Consider the following 14,749-nt stretch of genomic DNA (forward strand, 5'->3'; position numbering starts at 1 on the left):
GTTGAAGACTAAATGTGTTAACATTTGGCGAACTTAAAGGACCAAAACTGTTAAATGCATACTTAAGGGACTATTTTTAACCAACCCTCATAATTGAGGGACCATTTTTGTTAAATTGTGGCAAACGTAAAGGACCAAAACCGTTAAGTGCATAGTTAAGGGACTATTTTGAACCTACTCTCATGCATACAATCAATTGGCCCCAGGCCAAATGATTCACTTGTAAGTTGATCTGTAAAGCTGAGATCATTACATGGATCAAGAACACCATAATTTAGAGATAAAACGCATACTTGTAAATCCGTTTCGTTCATCAGTGCAAATGCGCAATCCAGAAGTATGAAACGTTTGACTATGTCTTCCTCGCATTGCTCCTGCTACACTCTCTCTATATCATGCTTTATTAGGTCTTCAATAGGGTCTTCCACTCCAATACGTGAAGTGATTCAGGTGCAACAAAGAATCCAATGTATAGATGGCCCAATCATGTCCACCAACTATATTTACTTAGCCCATTTTATAAACCGAAATAATTAAGTTAATGTTAGTCTACATTTGTTGAAATTTTCAACATCACTTACCCCAAATTCCTGCTTTGAATAAGTGTCCAGGATATTGAAAGAAAGAATCATAAAGATGTATATAAGATTCTTATTCTAACAAGGGAACTGTAAGATAATATTTGTCGTGCCTCTTCTCATTCATTCAATGGATTAATATACATCATTTACAACATAATTTTAGGCTACAAATTAGGAACTAATTTGACTAATTGATTCTAACATATGCTATCCTAAAATAGAAGATTATAAAATATTTTTGACTAAATATTTACATAATCTAACACACCCCCGCAGTCGAAGCGGTAGGTTTACGAACGGTTAGACTGTCCCGAAAATCATCAAATAGTACGCGCGGAAGACCTTGGTGAAAATGTCGGCAATCTGATAACGGGAAGGAACATGTAGAACACGAACCTCTCCACGTCTAACCTTTTCACGAACAAAATGAATGTTCATTTCAATATGCTTGGTACGTTAATGTTGTACCGGATTTCCAGATAAATAAATAGTACTCACATTGTCACAATAGACCAAAGTTGCTTTTCGAATAGGGCAATTGAGTTCAAGCAACAGATTACGAATCCAACAAGATTCAGAGACAACATTAGCAACCCCTCTATACTCAGCTTCGGCACTAGACTTAGATAGAGTAGGTTGGCGCTTTGAAGACCAAGAAATCAAGTTATCCCCAAAATATACACAATAACCCGATGTGGAGCGTCGAGTGTCTAGAAATCCTCCCCAATCAGCATCTGTATATGATAGTAGTGACTGTAGAGAGGTTTTGTACAGATGTGTACCAAATTCAATCGTACCTCGAATGTAACGCAAAATGCGTTTTAATGCTTCCGTATGCTCGACTTTGGGATCATGCATAAACAAGAAAACCTGTTGTACTGCGTACGATATGTCTGGCCGAGTAAATGTCAAGTATTGCAAAGCACCTGCCAGACGACGATACTTCGCAGGATCTTCATACTAGGGGTGGGCATAATTACCGAAAACCGAAAAACCGGACCGAACCGAATTAATTCGGTTTTTCGGTGTTCGGTTTTTCGGGTTTTCGGTTCGGGTTCGGTTTCAATTTTCAAAAATTTTGAGATTCGGTTCGGTGTTCGGGGTTTAGTATTCGGGTTTTCGGGTTTTCGGTTTAAACCGAAATATTATGTGTTAGCCCAAAAATATTAAATAATTAGGCCCATGCCCACTAAATTTAAGTCCAAAATAAATAAAACCCAAGCCCACTTTCATTATCAGAGGTTAGATAAGTACAAAAATAAAAAAAAGCCCACTTTCATTTCATTGTTTTGTTACTTTTGTATCAAACCTAACGTATCCATCATTCCATCTTCCATTCTTTCATCTTCAGTTCTTCTTCTTCACACATCTAATCTAAGTTCTAACCTAACGTATCCCTATTCCTAATTTAATTTTCACTTCTCAGTTGACTGTCTCATTTAATTTTCACTTCTCACTTCACTGTCTCAGAGCTTCAAACTTCAGAGCTTCACTGTTCACAGCTCCGGCGGCGGCTGCTCTTCCAATCTCGGCGGCGACTTTTCTTCCAAGTCCCGGCGGCGACGGAGTAAGTATTTCTCTCTCTCAGTTCTCCTAATTTCAGTCCTGACTAATCATTTCTGGTGGCGAATTGTCTCTCTCACACTTCTCCTAATCGACTTCATTTGTTCTTTCACTAGTTGATGTGAGTTTCTTGCTACTGTTTTGATTGTTGTAACATGATATGTGGTGGTTGTGAATTTGTTGTAATTAAATGAGTAGTTTTTTGAGATCTCTATGTATATGGAAAAAAAGAAAAAGACTTTTATCATACCTGGTGGCTGGTGGTTGTGATGTTATTTACTTATTTTTCGTTGAGGTTTTGGTTTTTAACGTGCTGCCTACAAATACAATGCCTTATATTTTCTCTTTAATTTTCGTAGATGGAGGATGAAACTAAATTAAGTGTTGTCGATTCAACTGGTAGCATACCTAATACAGATGATACTGATAGCAATGATAACTCACTTGACACCCAGGTAACAAAGAAAAGAAAAGAAATGCAATCTAGATCTATTGTTTGGGGTCATTTTGAGAAGATTGTTGTACGGGGAATTGATAGAGCGAAGTGTAAGTATTGTAAAAAAGATCTTGCTGCTGCAACTGTAAATGGGACAATGGGTTTGAGACAACATTTATTGAGGTGCAACACATATAAATCCCTTATTAAACCTCTCACTCAGAAAAAGATACATTTTCCATCTAAGGATAAGAATGAGATAGAGGACCATTGGGAATTTGATCAACAATTAATTAGGAGGGCTTTAGTTGAGATGATAATTATTGATGAACTACCATTTAGCTTTGTAGAAAAGGAAGGCTTCAATAAGTTTATGAGTGTAGCACAACCTCTGTTTCAAATTCCTTCCCGTAGAACAATAACAAGGGATTGTTATGAACGTTACAATGAACTGAGACAAAATTTGAAGAAGTCTTTTAGAGAAGCATGTTCAAAAGTTTGCCTTACCACAGACACATGGACATCATTGCAAAAAATTAATTATATGTGTTTGACTGCTCACTTTATTGATAAAGATTGGAAGTTGCATAAAAGAATACTGAATTTTTGCCCTGTCACTAGTCATAAGGGTGAGCACATGGCAGAGACTATTAGTAATTGCCTGCTTCATTGGAACTTGGACAAGGTATTTACTATTACTGTTGATAATGCTTCTTCAAACGATGTTACAGTTAGAGAATTGTCTAAACAGTTAAATATGTGGAGAACTAATATAATGGATGGTAAGCATCTTCACGTGAGGTGTATGGCTCACATACTTAATCTAATTGTGCAAGAAGGTTTGAAGGAAATTGATGCTTCTGTTAAACGTGTTAGGCAAATGGTAAGGTATGTTAGAGGATCTTCGGCAAGAACAAGAAGCTTTAAGAAATGTTGTGAAGTTCAAAAGGTGGGATGTGCTAAAACATTAATTCTAGATGTGCCTACTAGGTGGAATTCCACCTATGCGATGTTGAACACGGCACAAAATTTTGAGAAGGCATTTGATAGGTTTGATTTTTTTTATGAGAATTTTAAAACTTATCTTGCTACTCATGTTTGTGAAGATGGAAGTGTCGCAGGTACGCTTGAATGTGATGATTGGGTGAATGTAAGGAATGTGATACTGTTTCTTGAAAGATTTTACGAGCTCACCGTAAAGGCTTCAGGTTCACATTATGTTACTTCTAATGTTCATTTTGAGGATATATGTGAGCTTGATGCATATTTGAAAGCATGTGTAGCAAGTGAAGATCTTAGTTTGAGTAGAATGGCTGAGCGGATGAGAGAAAAGTTTAGGAAGTATTGGGGTGATCCTGAAAAGATGAACAAAATGATTTTTATTTCTTCCGTATTGGATCCTCGCAATAAGTTTGTGTATGTTAGCTTTGCACTTGAAGAGCTATTTGGGGAGGAAGTTGGAAATAAAGTAAGCGAAGGAGTGTACGATTATATGAAATCTTTGTTTGGAGAGTATCTTAAGAATTATTCAAGAGCATCTCATCATCAATCGTCTCCTTCTCTATCTACTTCATCTCATGATACATCTGATGTAACTTGTAGTTCCGGGTCCTCTTCAAGTGTGAAATCAAATGCTTTGAGAACTAAACTTCACTTGAAGAAACAAAAGGAAGATTCTGGAAGTGGGTGTGCTAAATCCGAGTTAGATAAATACATTGGTGAAGAACAAGAGCCAATAGATGAAAGTGAAACCGCCGTTGAATTTAGTATCTTAGGTTGGTGGAAAGTTAATGCTCCTAGATTTCCTGTTCTTTCAGAGTTGGCTCGTGATGTGTTAGCTATTCCGATTTCTAGTGTGGCATCGGAATGTGCATTTAGTCCCGGTGGTCGTGTACTTGATTCGTTTAGAAGTTCGTTGACTCCTAAATGTGTGCAATCTCTTATTTGTGTTCAAGATTGGCTTAGGAAAGAGACTAAATCTATTAGTGTGGAAGAAAGTTTGGATCATCTTGAGGAACTTGAACTTGGTAAGATTTTGTATTTTTTTTATGTGTTTTAGTGAAAAAATAATATACTTTTTTATGTTGTATGACATATTTGATTAAATTATCTTTAGACATGGCAAATAGTGGAAGAGATCCTTGCATTGTTGATGTATGATTGCAATTTGCTTCTTTGTTACTAGTGGTAAGTTCAATACTTTATTTTGTAGTTTTGTTCTTTTATCTTGAAAGTTATTTTCTAACTTTTGGTTTTATCTATTTTTTGTTATTTTCAAGTTCAACCATGCCTTCTAGAGCTCGCTCACAAGTTTGGGAACATTTTGTGATGGTTCAAGACAATGAAGAAGGGCGTAAAGCTAGGTGCTTAACATGCGGTGCGATACTTAATTGTAATAGAGCAAATGACACATCTAGCTTAATGAAGCATATTAAGAGATGTCTTGAAGATAGGCGGATTCACCTTCAACTTTAAGCTTATGTTTTGAATTTGGTAAATTTCGGACTTAATTATGATTGTTATGTGAGACGACGGATTTAACACTTGGTGTTACAACTTATGTTTTGTATTTGGAGCTAAAATTTAGGACATTTATGTTGTTTGGCGTTGGCCGTGTGGTTGCTGCTCATTTTATCGTTATGTTGTTTGTGTTGCTTGTTTTTGTCTTGTACGTTGTTTGTTGCTGGTCACCGTAAAGGCTTCAGGTTCACATTATGTTACTGCTGAACTGCTGAAAAATTCTGCTGCTGAAACTGCTGAAAAATACTGCTGCTGAAACTGCTGAAAAATGTTGAATTGCTGCTGAAAAATGCTGAACTGTTGCTGAAAACTGCTGAAAACATGCTGAATTGCTGCTGAAAACTGCTGAAAAATGCTGAGCTGCTGCTGAAAAATGCTGAACTGCTGAAACTGCTGAACTGAAAACTGAAAATTGCTGAACTGAAAATTGAAAACTGCTGCTTAATTGAAAACTGTCTGCTGCTGAACTGCTACTGCTGCTGAAATTGCGCAACTGCTGCTGCCGCTGAAAGCCTGAATTGAAAACACCGAATTAAAAAAACCGAAACCGAACCGAACCAAACTTCAAAAAACCGAAACCGAAAGAACCGAACCGAATTAGTTTGGTTCGGTGTTTGGTGTTCACTTTCAAAACACCGAAACCGAAATAGCTAAACCGAAGTATGAGAAACCGAACCGAAAAACCGAACGCCCACCCCTACTTCATACGGGGCGCTCGAAGTAGCGCTGAGTTTTCCCTTTGTATCAACTGGTGTGGGGCAAGGCTTACATTGTGACATGTCTGCCCTGTCAAGAATATCCTCTGCATAAGAACTTTGACACATGAATAGGCTATTTTTGTCTCGGGAGACGACAATCCCCAAAAAATAGCTCAACGGACCCAAGTCTTTCATTGCAAATTTCGTAGCTAATTTGGACATAATACCGAGTCTGAGAGAATCTGAAGATGCAGTTAGAATAATATCATCCACATATAACAAAATGTAAGCAATATCTTTTCCATGACAGTCAGTGAAGAGAGAGTTGTCAGATGTGCTATGCGAGAAACCAATGGTTGCCAAATATTCAGCAAAACGCTGATACCATGCCCGTGGTGCCTGTTTCAAGCCATAAAGAGACTTACGCAAGAGACAAACATGATCAGGACGAGCCGGATCCCGGAATCCCAAAGGCTGATACATATAGACGGTCTCATTCAAGTTGCCATGTAAGAAAGAATTCTTTACATCAAGTTGGTGAATGGGCCAAGAGTGAGATAAAGCAATAGTAAGAACCACACGGATAGTTGCTGGTTTGACAACCGGACTGAAAGTCTCGTCACAATCAACACCTTCCCGTTGAGACCTGCCATCACCTACAAGACGGGATTTATGCCTCTTAAAAGAACCATCAGATTTCTTTTTATGCCGAAAAATTCATAAAGACCGAATAATATTAGCATTTGAAGGACGAGGGACCAACTCCCAAGTCTTACTATCAATAAGAGCATTATATTCATCTTGCATAGTATTTTTCCAATTTGGGTCATTAAGTGCACCAACTGGATTCCGGGGAATAGGGGAGATGGATTTGTTGGTGGCACTTAAGGCTTGATTATGGTATTTCAAGTTCGGCTTAAATATCCCATTGTTGACTACGTGTAGTCATGCGAGGAACTGGTGGGGGGCTGGCAGGGACGGGGCTGCTGCGTTGGTGACGCAGTGAGGGCGAAGGACAGGGTTGGGCCGCGCCAGGAGAGGGAAGAAGCTGGCGGGCAGCTGGGGTGGTGGGAGTGTCCTGCTGGACAGGCGATAAGGAAGGAGCGGAGATGGGTGAGCTCGGGTGTTGGGTTGCAGGAGGGGGAGGGGGCTGCATTTGCGGAGCATTGGCCTGGTCATACAACAAATGTATTCTCAATGGGGAATTATCATCACCCAAAAACTCATATGAGGTAGGAGTTGGATTATTTATTTGTGAAAATGGAAAAGAGTTTTCATCAAACCACACATGCCGGGCTATGATTATTTTTCGGCTCGATAGATCATAGCATTTGTACCCCCGATGATTGGAAGGATACCCTAGTAAAACACACGGAGTGGACTTAGATTGTAGCTTATGAATTTGTGTGGAAGGGAAGAGAGGAAAGCATAGACAACCAAAAACTCGGAGATGAGAGTAGGATGGATTCTTTTGATAAAAAATCTGAGTGGGTGTCTTATATGCTAAGATTTTAGAAGGGAGAATATTGAGTAGGTATGTTGCCATGGACAAAGCGTGATGCCAATAGGAGGGTGGCATAGATGCATGGGAATGAGTGTACGAACTATGTTGTTTATGGATTTAATTTTCCGTTCTGCCTTACCATTTTGTGGTGAAGTGTGCGGACAAGAAAATCGAAAAAGCATCCCATTTTGTTAACAAATTTATGAAAAGGACCATTATCAAATTCACGCCCGTTGTCACATTGAAAAGTTTTGATTTCTTTTTCAAATTGAGTGCGAATGAAAATCCGGAAAGACAAGAAACAATCATAAACTTGGGACTTTGTTTTGATGGGAAAAGTCCAAAGAAAATTAGTATAATTGTTAAGAAATAAAACATAATATCTGTGACCGGAAGAGCTAAGAACAGGTGAAGTCCATAAATCACTGTGAACAATGTCAAAGGGCATAGTAGTAGTTGAAAGAGAGTCATAAAAAGGCATTTTAATTAATTTCCCCAAAGGACAAGAATGACAAACATTGTTCCGAGCCTTATTACATTCAATCAAATTACTACTACGTAAAGAACTAAGAATTACATCCCCCCGATGACCAAATGAGAGTGCCAAATATGAGGAGAGATGACGGTAAAAGCAGATGGTGCGGAAGACAAAATGGCTCGATAATTGTTGGAGAATGGATAAAGAGCACCCGAACTCTCACATCTCATGAGTTTGCTCCCCGTCCGTAAATCCTTCACAGAAAACCCAAAAGGACCAAATTCAACAGAAACCATATTATCGATAGTAAATTTACGAACGGAAATAAGGTTTTTGATGAGTTTAGGTGCACGTAAAACATTTTTCAGGTTTAGGGAGGGATTGACTTGAAGGGAAGTATAACCATAACCACGAATCGGAATCATGTTACCATTACCAACAACAATGCCATTGTTTTTTCTCAATTGATAGTAAGATGAGAGAGTACTTTGGGAGTTGGCATTGTGAGATGTGGCTCTGGTGTCCATGTACCAATTGTTGTCATCGGGCGAATTCAAGGACATTGTATGCATAGCCTGATCAATATCCGTGGGCACATACCCACCATGTGATGACGGGGCTGCCGAATAGAACGACTGGGAGGGCGAGCACCGAGAATGCCCTGATGTGACTGGGCTGGGCGTGGCTGCTGCCACCCTGTGGTGGGGTAGGGACACGGTGAGGTGGCCCATGGCTGTGGCCCCCAAGCAGCCCAAGGGGGGAAAACCAAGGCTGGGCAGTAGCGCCTTGGTGCTGTGACGTGGCGGGCAGGCTGGTCTGGTGGTTGTTCCGGCTGCCCCCGTCGCTGTTCTGGCCATTCCCAGCACCACCACGGTTGTTGTTGCGGTTCCTGCCGCCACGACCGCAATTGTTCTTCTTTCCACGATTGTGAGAATTTCCTCGATTATTAGAGGTATATTCAGAATTGTTGGGCTGCCCATTAACAGAGAAATTATGAGAATTAATATTGTGGGAAACGAGAGCAGCATTCGAACCAGATTCGTGAATGGCATCCTCGCCATTGCTGTCTTCCTCAAGTTCGAGCATCGACCGTACAACGTTAAAGGATGGGAGAGGAGTACGGTGCTGCACCGTTGTTCGAAAAGTCTTATATTCTTCCGATAACCCACGCAGAAGACGGAGCACAAGTTGTTCGTCGGAAACTTTGTGGCCGGCGTTGGGGAGGTTGTCTGCAAGAACCTTGAGCCTGGTGCAGTATGCTTTCACGTTAGAGAAATCCACCAATTTGGTGTTCGTGAATTTGGCATCAAGAGCAAGAGCCCTAGCCGACTTATTGTCCTGGAAGAGATGAACAAGGCGATTCCAAGCCTCGGCTGCGGTGTCCTCTTGATGAATGATCGTGTTGAGAAGATCATTCGATATCGTACCATATATCCATTGCCGGACGATGTTATCCAGCCGTTCCCATAGAGACTTTGCAGCAATTTTCTCGGCTGCGGTTGTTGGGGATGACACGGCGGGGGAGGCAGGAGGTAATATGTGATCAATTACCAAGTTTGCTCGGCAATGGATCTTGAAGAGGGTAGCCCATTTATTGTATTGGCTTCCTTCATAGTCAGGAACAATAGGAATACACGATTTGATATTGATGACTGTAGTTGCAGGATGCAACTTGGACGCGTCAGCCATGGAGATGAGAAGGAGGAAGGGACGAAGAAGAGGAGACGAAGGAGGTGGGCGGCTGCTAGGGTTTGTAGAGACCTAGTCTGATACCATGTAAGATAATATTTGCCGTGCCTCTTTTCATTCATTCAATGGGTTAATATACATCATTTACAACATAATTGTATGCTACAAATTAGGAACTAATTTGACCAATTGATTCTAACATATGCTATCCTAAAATAGAAGATTACAAAATATTTTTGACTAAATATTTACATAATCTAACAAGAACCATAGCCACTAATGAATCTATCACACCAAAGTACACTTGTTAAGTAGGATCAGGGGATGTAAAGTCCCAAGTGCTACGAGGTTTGGAAGATCTTAGTAACTGTTAGTAGTAATCAAACAAGTTCAGCCGCTAAGAACCAACAAAACTAATCTGGCAATTTGCCGGATTGCCCTTCGCTGGGGGTGGTCTTTAATTTTTGCCCTTCGCTAAAAATCTCTTGATTTTGGGTTCGAACTCCCGCTCAATCAAAAATTTAAAAAAAAAAAATCACAAGGTAAAGTTTGAATTCGAAGGTAGAGTTTTGCATGCTTTAGGCAGAGTTTCAAACTCTTTCGAAAACTTTGCCTTGCGGATTTTGAAGGCAGAGTTTTGCCTTGCGAAATTCCTTCTTGTTTTTTTACTGAGCTGGAATTCGAACCTAGAACCTCGGGATATTAGGCAGGGGCGGATCTACTAAGGAGGGAGGGAGTCCCACATCGCGATCCAAATGCTCTATATATATATATATATGTGAGTGTATATAGGAAATCATATAAATAGATAAAATGGCACTCGGACTCATGTATGGTTGGCTGGTGCCATGGGCATAGGGCTTAATCTTCTGCCCACAGCGCATGGGATCGAATCACGCTTACTCCACCTTTTTAGAACTATTTTGTTTTCTACGTTTAAGAAGCTTACACAGCAGATTCACTCTCCTTTTTTTTTTTTTTTTTTTTTTTTTTGTTGTTGTTGTGTGTTTTGCTTCTTATTTACCCTTTTTTCCTTTTCTTTATTTCCTGTTGACTCTTTTTTGCTTATGAGTTACATATTGACTTTTTAAAATTTATTAATCATTGTTTCTGTTTAATTTTATTGTTCACAGTATTTATTTGTAGTAAGTTTATTTTGAGTATCTAAAATGCATCTACATTGAGTTCTATTTGAGTATTTTTGAGTTGGACTATAGCTCCGGAATATGAAAATTCATCGGGGACAATTATAATGAATAAAATAGTTTGTTGATATTAATAATACTATTAAAGCTTTATGCTTTATTTAATATTGTCATAATTATTAAATTACTTTGTTCAATCAATTTGTCTAAATAAACCGAAAAGAGGAATAATCCGACCTAAAAGTTCAAAATAAATTAAGCCGAAGTCCATAATATAATAGTGTGACAATCAGTTTGTCTATATAAATCAAAAGACGAGTAACCTGAATCGAAGCTCAAAATAAATCAAGTTGAAACCCAAAATAGTGTAACAATCAGTTTGTCTATATAAACCGAAAGACAAGTTCGAATGGAGATTCAAAATAAATCAAGTCAAAGCCCAATGTGTGACAATCAGTTTGTCTATGCAAACTGAAAGACAAGTAACCCGAATCAAAACTCAAAATAAATCAAGTTGAAGCCAAAATAGTGTGGCAATTGGGTTGTCTATATTAATCGGTTGATGATTAACTCGAACCAAAGCCAAAAAAAAAAAAGAGTCAACTTGAAGCCCAGAATAGTGTGGCACCCGGAACCTCAAAATCCTGGATCCGCCTCTGATGTTAGGCGAAGGGCATCCGCGAAAAAAAATGAAATTAATCTATTATAATGAAAGCTTGAAAAAAACCTAATCCAGACAAAAAATATTGGGCAATTCGCACGAATGACCATATTTTGGGGTGGTCTTTAATTTTTTCCCTTCAAGTTTGAAATCATTAACTTTTGCTCTTCGCTAAAAATCCATTGGTTTTGGATTCGAACCTCCGCTCAAGTTAAAAATTTAAAAAAAATCGCATGATAGAATTTGGATTCGCAAGACAAAATTTTGAAGGCAAAACTCTACTTCAAGCCAAAATTCTCCACTTGCTCAAGCTTTTAATTTGTTTCTCTTGTTCCTCTTGCCAGTTCCATCCGTTTATCTTTAATGACGCATTTGTTACAGTCTACCAGATTGAATTCAACACTTCAAGTTAGGTCACTTCTTTAATTTCAACTCTAGATATCATGGCATTGTTAATTTGACAGCAGAGATGCTGCCTTATTTTGGAATAACAAAATTCATACCTTCAGGCCATGCAAAATTCTGCCTTAACGCAGAGTTTTGAAGGCAAAATTCTGCCTTGTGAAATTTCTTTTTATTTTTATTTTTACTGAGTTGGGGTTCGAACCCAGAATTCCTGAGTATTAGGCGAAGGGTAAAAATTAAAGACCATCAATTTGAAGGGCAAAAATTAAAACCACCGTAAAAGATGGGCAATCCGCGCAAAAAAAAAAAAAAAAAAAAAAAAGAAGAAGAAGATGAAGAAGTTTGCAGCTTGCAGCTTGCTCTTGCTATAAGGTCCAAGTTCAATTTAGAGATATGGGCTAGTTTGTATTGTTGTTGTTGGGCCACTATGTTTAGGCCTGTGTATTTGTACGGGATAATTTTCCTAGATATGCTAAAATAGGGGCCAATTTGCAGGATTATCCTTCTCTGGGGGTGGTCTTTTATTTTTGTCCCTCAAATTGGCGGTCTTTAACTTTTGCCCTTCATTAAAAAAATTTTGATTTCGGATTCAAATCTCGCTCAATTAAAAAATTATACAAATTTAAGTCATTGAATTATTGAGAAGACACATGTCATAATATTAAGGGGGTAATTGAGAAACTGGACAGATCCCCTATTGGAGGGGAGCCAAAAAGATATGTCACAACTCACATGTGTGTCATGTATTTTTTTTTTTTTTTTGTTGAAATATGTCATGTATCTGATACTATACACACGACATATACACAAAATACAGTCATTAAACTTCCACTAGACCACCACCAAAAGCCACCATAACTACCATTCATTCCACCATTAGAATGCATATGGGCCAAAAATGTATATATTTATCTATTATTTGCATCACATCTTAGTACTTTTAATCGAAATTTGAGTATTAATTATAGTAGTTTGTGATAATATGATATTTTTATTATGTAGAAATAAAGCGATGGGAAGATCATGAGATTTGGAATAACATTGAAAAAAGCAAAAAGAAAACAAAAGAGAAAAAGAGAAAAATAGAAGGAGACAAAAAGTTGTGGTCTAACCATCATTGCCATAATGATTAGATGGAGTTTGCACCTTTTAAATGAACATACAATTGAAATTGGATATGAAGAACGGACGGACAGCATGACGTGCGATTTCCACGCATCGCCATCGCGAAGAAAAGTACTCTCTGAAGTTTATTTGGCTGTGCACGCCACTTGCGCGACGCGAGCTCGCTATTTTTCGCGGTCCGAGTTGGAATTGATTTTTATGATACCTTATAAATACATTTTTTACAGGGTTTTTACATAACTTTGGACCTAGAAAGAGTTTGAAGCCGCTGTGAAGGCCGTAGTTATTGGCGTATGTCAGGGTCCCGTCCCGACCTTATGATAACATTATGATTCTGTAGAGGCTCATAGACAGTACTCGTCCTGTGTATAGTTTTCGTATAGCCTTGCCAGCTGATTTTGTTGTATATAGTCTATCATGGCGGCCTTGCTGGCCTGTACCTTTATGTACAGTCTATCATGGTGGCCCTCGGCCCGCATATGTACATACATGTTGTTGTAGTATCACTTTTGGGTTGTTTACGTTAAAGTTCTATTATTCATGATATATAGTTCATGTTGGCCTAACCGGCCCTTGTAAGTATTAAAGATGGCTAAATGATATGCACGTTGGTGCTTGACAAGTAAGGCCCGGGCTTCGGTTGCGGCCCTCCGATTTGAGTCGTGACAAAATTTTAGATTGATAGAAAACTCAGTAACTCAGAAATTAGGAAGAAGAATATTTCTTTTCTGTATGTTTCTCAAGGAAACAATGTGTGAACATATATGAAGAATAATCGTGAACATTATGGCCATGAAAAAATAATGGCAGATTAATTCTCATAATGTATCATATATTACAAATGAATTAAAGACAGAATTAGTTCCAAAGGATTAGTGAATCGGGAGGGCAATGAATTTGGACAAATTCATCAATTTGGCTTCGGGCTAAATCTCGCTTGCGCGAGCCCACAAAGATAGCTCTTCCTAATACAATGCGACACTTCCTTTCAGATACTTTTCTTGTTTTCTAACAAAATATATATCAAAGGTGAATACTACTTTCTCAGCAAGGATTACATAACTAGAAAAACATGAGCGTCCACAGCCTTGATGTGAAAAGATACGCAATTAGCAAATTGCGATAACATGTTATGCTACACTAATTATAGTATACTTTGAATTAACTTTAAGTTACATAAAATCATAACTAGAAATGATTTTATATTTTTTCTTTTTTGGGGACAATGTGTTCTTACATTAGATTCATTGATATGGAGAAAGGAAGTCCAGCACTACCTGCAATTTCCATTTTAAATTTCAACACCATCATCATATGTATGCACCCATCAAACAATGTTTAATATATACGGCCATTACTTTAATGATCGGTAGAGAGAATTGGAAATAACAAATAAGTTGATAGAAAAATAATTTCTAGATCCATCTTCTTTTCTTTTTCCCTCGAGAAGAGTACATATTACCATTATGAAATGGTCAACTCATCGAAAGAGTCATATACATTATTTTATCAATGAGATTATTTCATTCACACCGTTACACCAACGGCGAAAAGAAGAATGTATATCATAATTAATCACTCAAGAAATATTTATATGTATAACTTTTTACGTATAAGTGGGAGGAACAAAAATATCTATTCGCATGAGTTTTTCATCCTGAGTACTTGTGACATACTTCATCAATTTTAATTATTTTATATAACAAAATTTGATTAGACACGTAATTTAATAAAATAATTAACACGTAAACATTTTATATAACATGCAATACCAATGTGGTATCATGAAATAACACCCAACATGGGCGTGTTTGCCATGAATTTTAATGGAGATATTTGTGCACCCACCATGGGTGCATTAGCATTTAAATTGAGAGAAAAAAAAAACACAACATGCAATAGCCTACTCAGAATCTTGTGGTTAAACATATCAGACGTGCATAC

This window comes from Lycium barbarum, chromosome 2 (genome assembly GCF_019175385.1).
Source record: "Lycium barbarum isolate Lr01 chromosome 2, ASM1917538v2, whole genome shotgun sequence".
NCBI classification, from domain to species: domain Eukaryota; kingdom Viridiplantae; phylum Streptophyta; class Magnoliopsida; order Solanales; family Solanaceae; genus Lycium; species Lycium barbarum.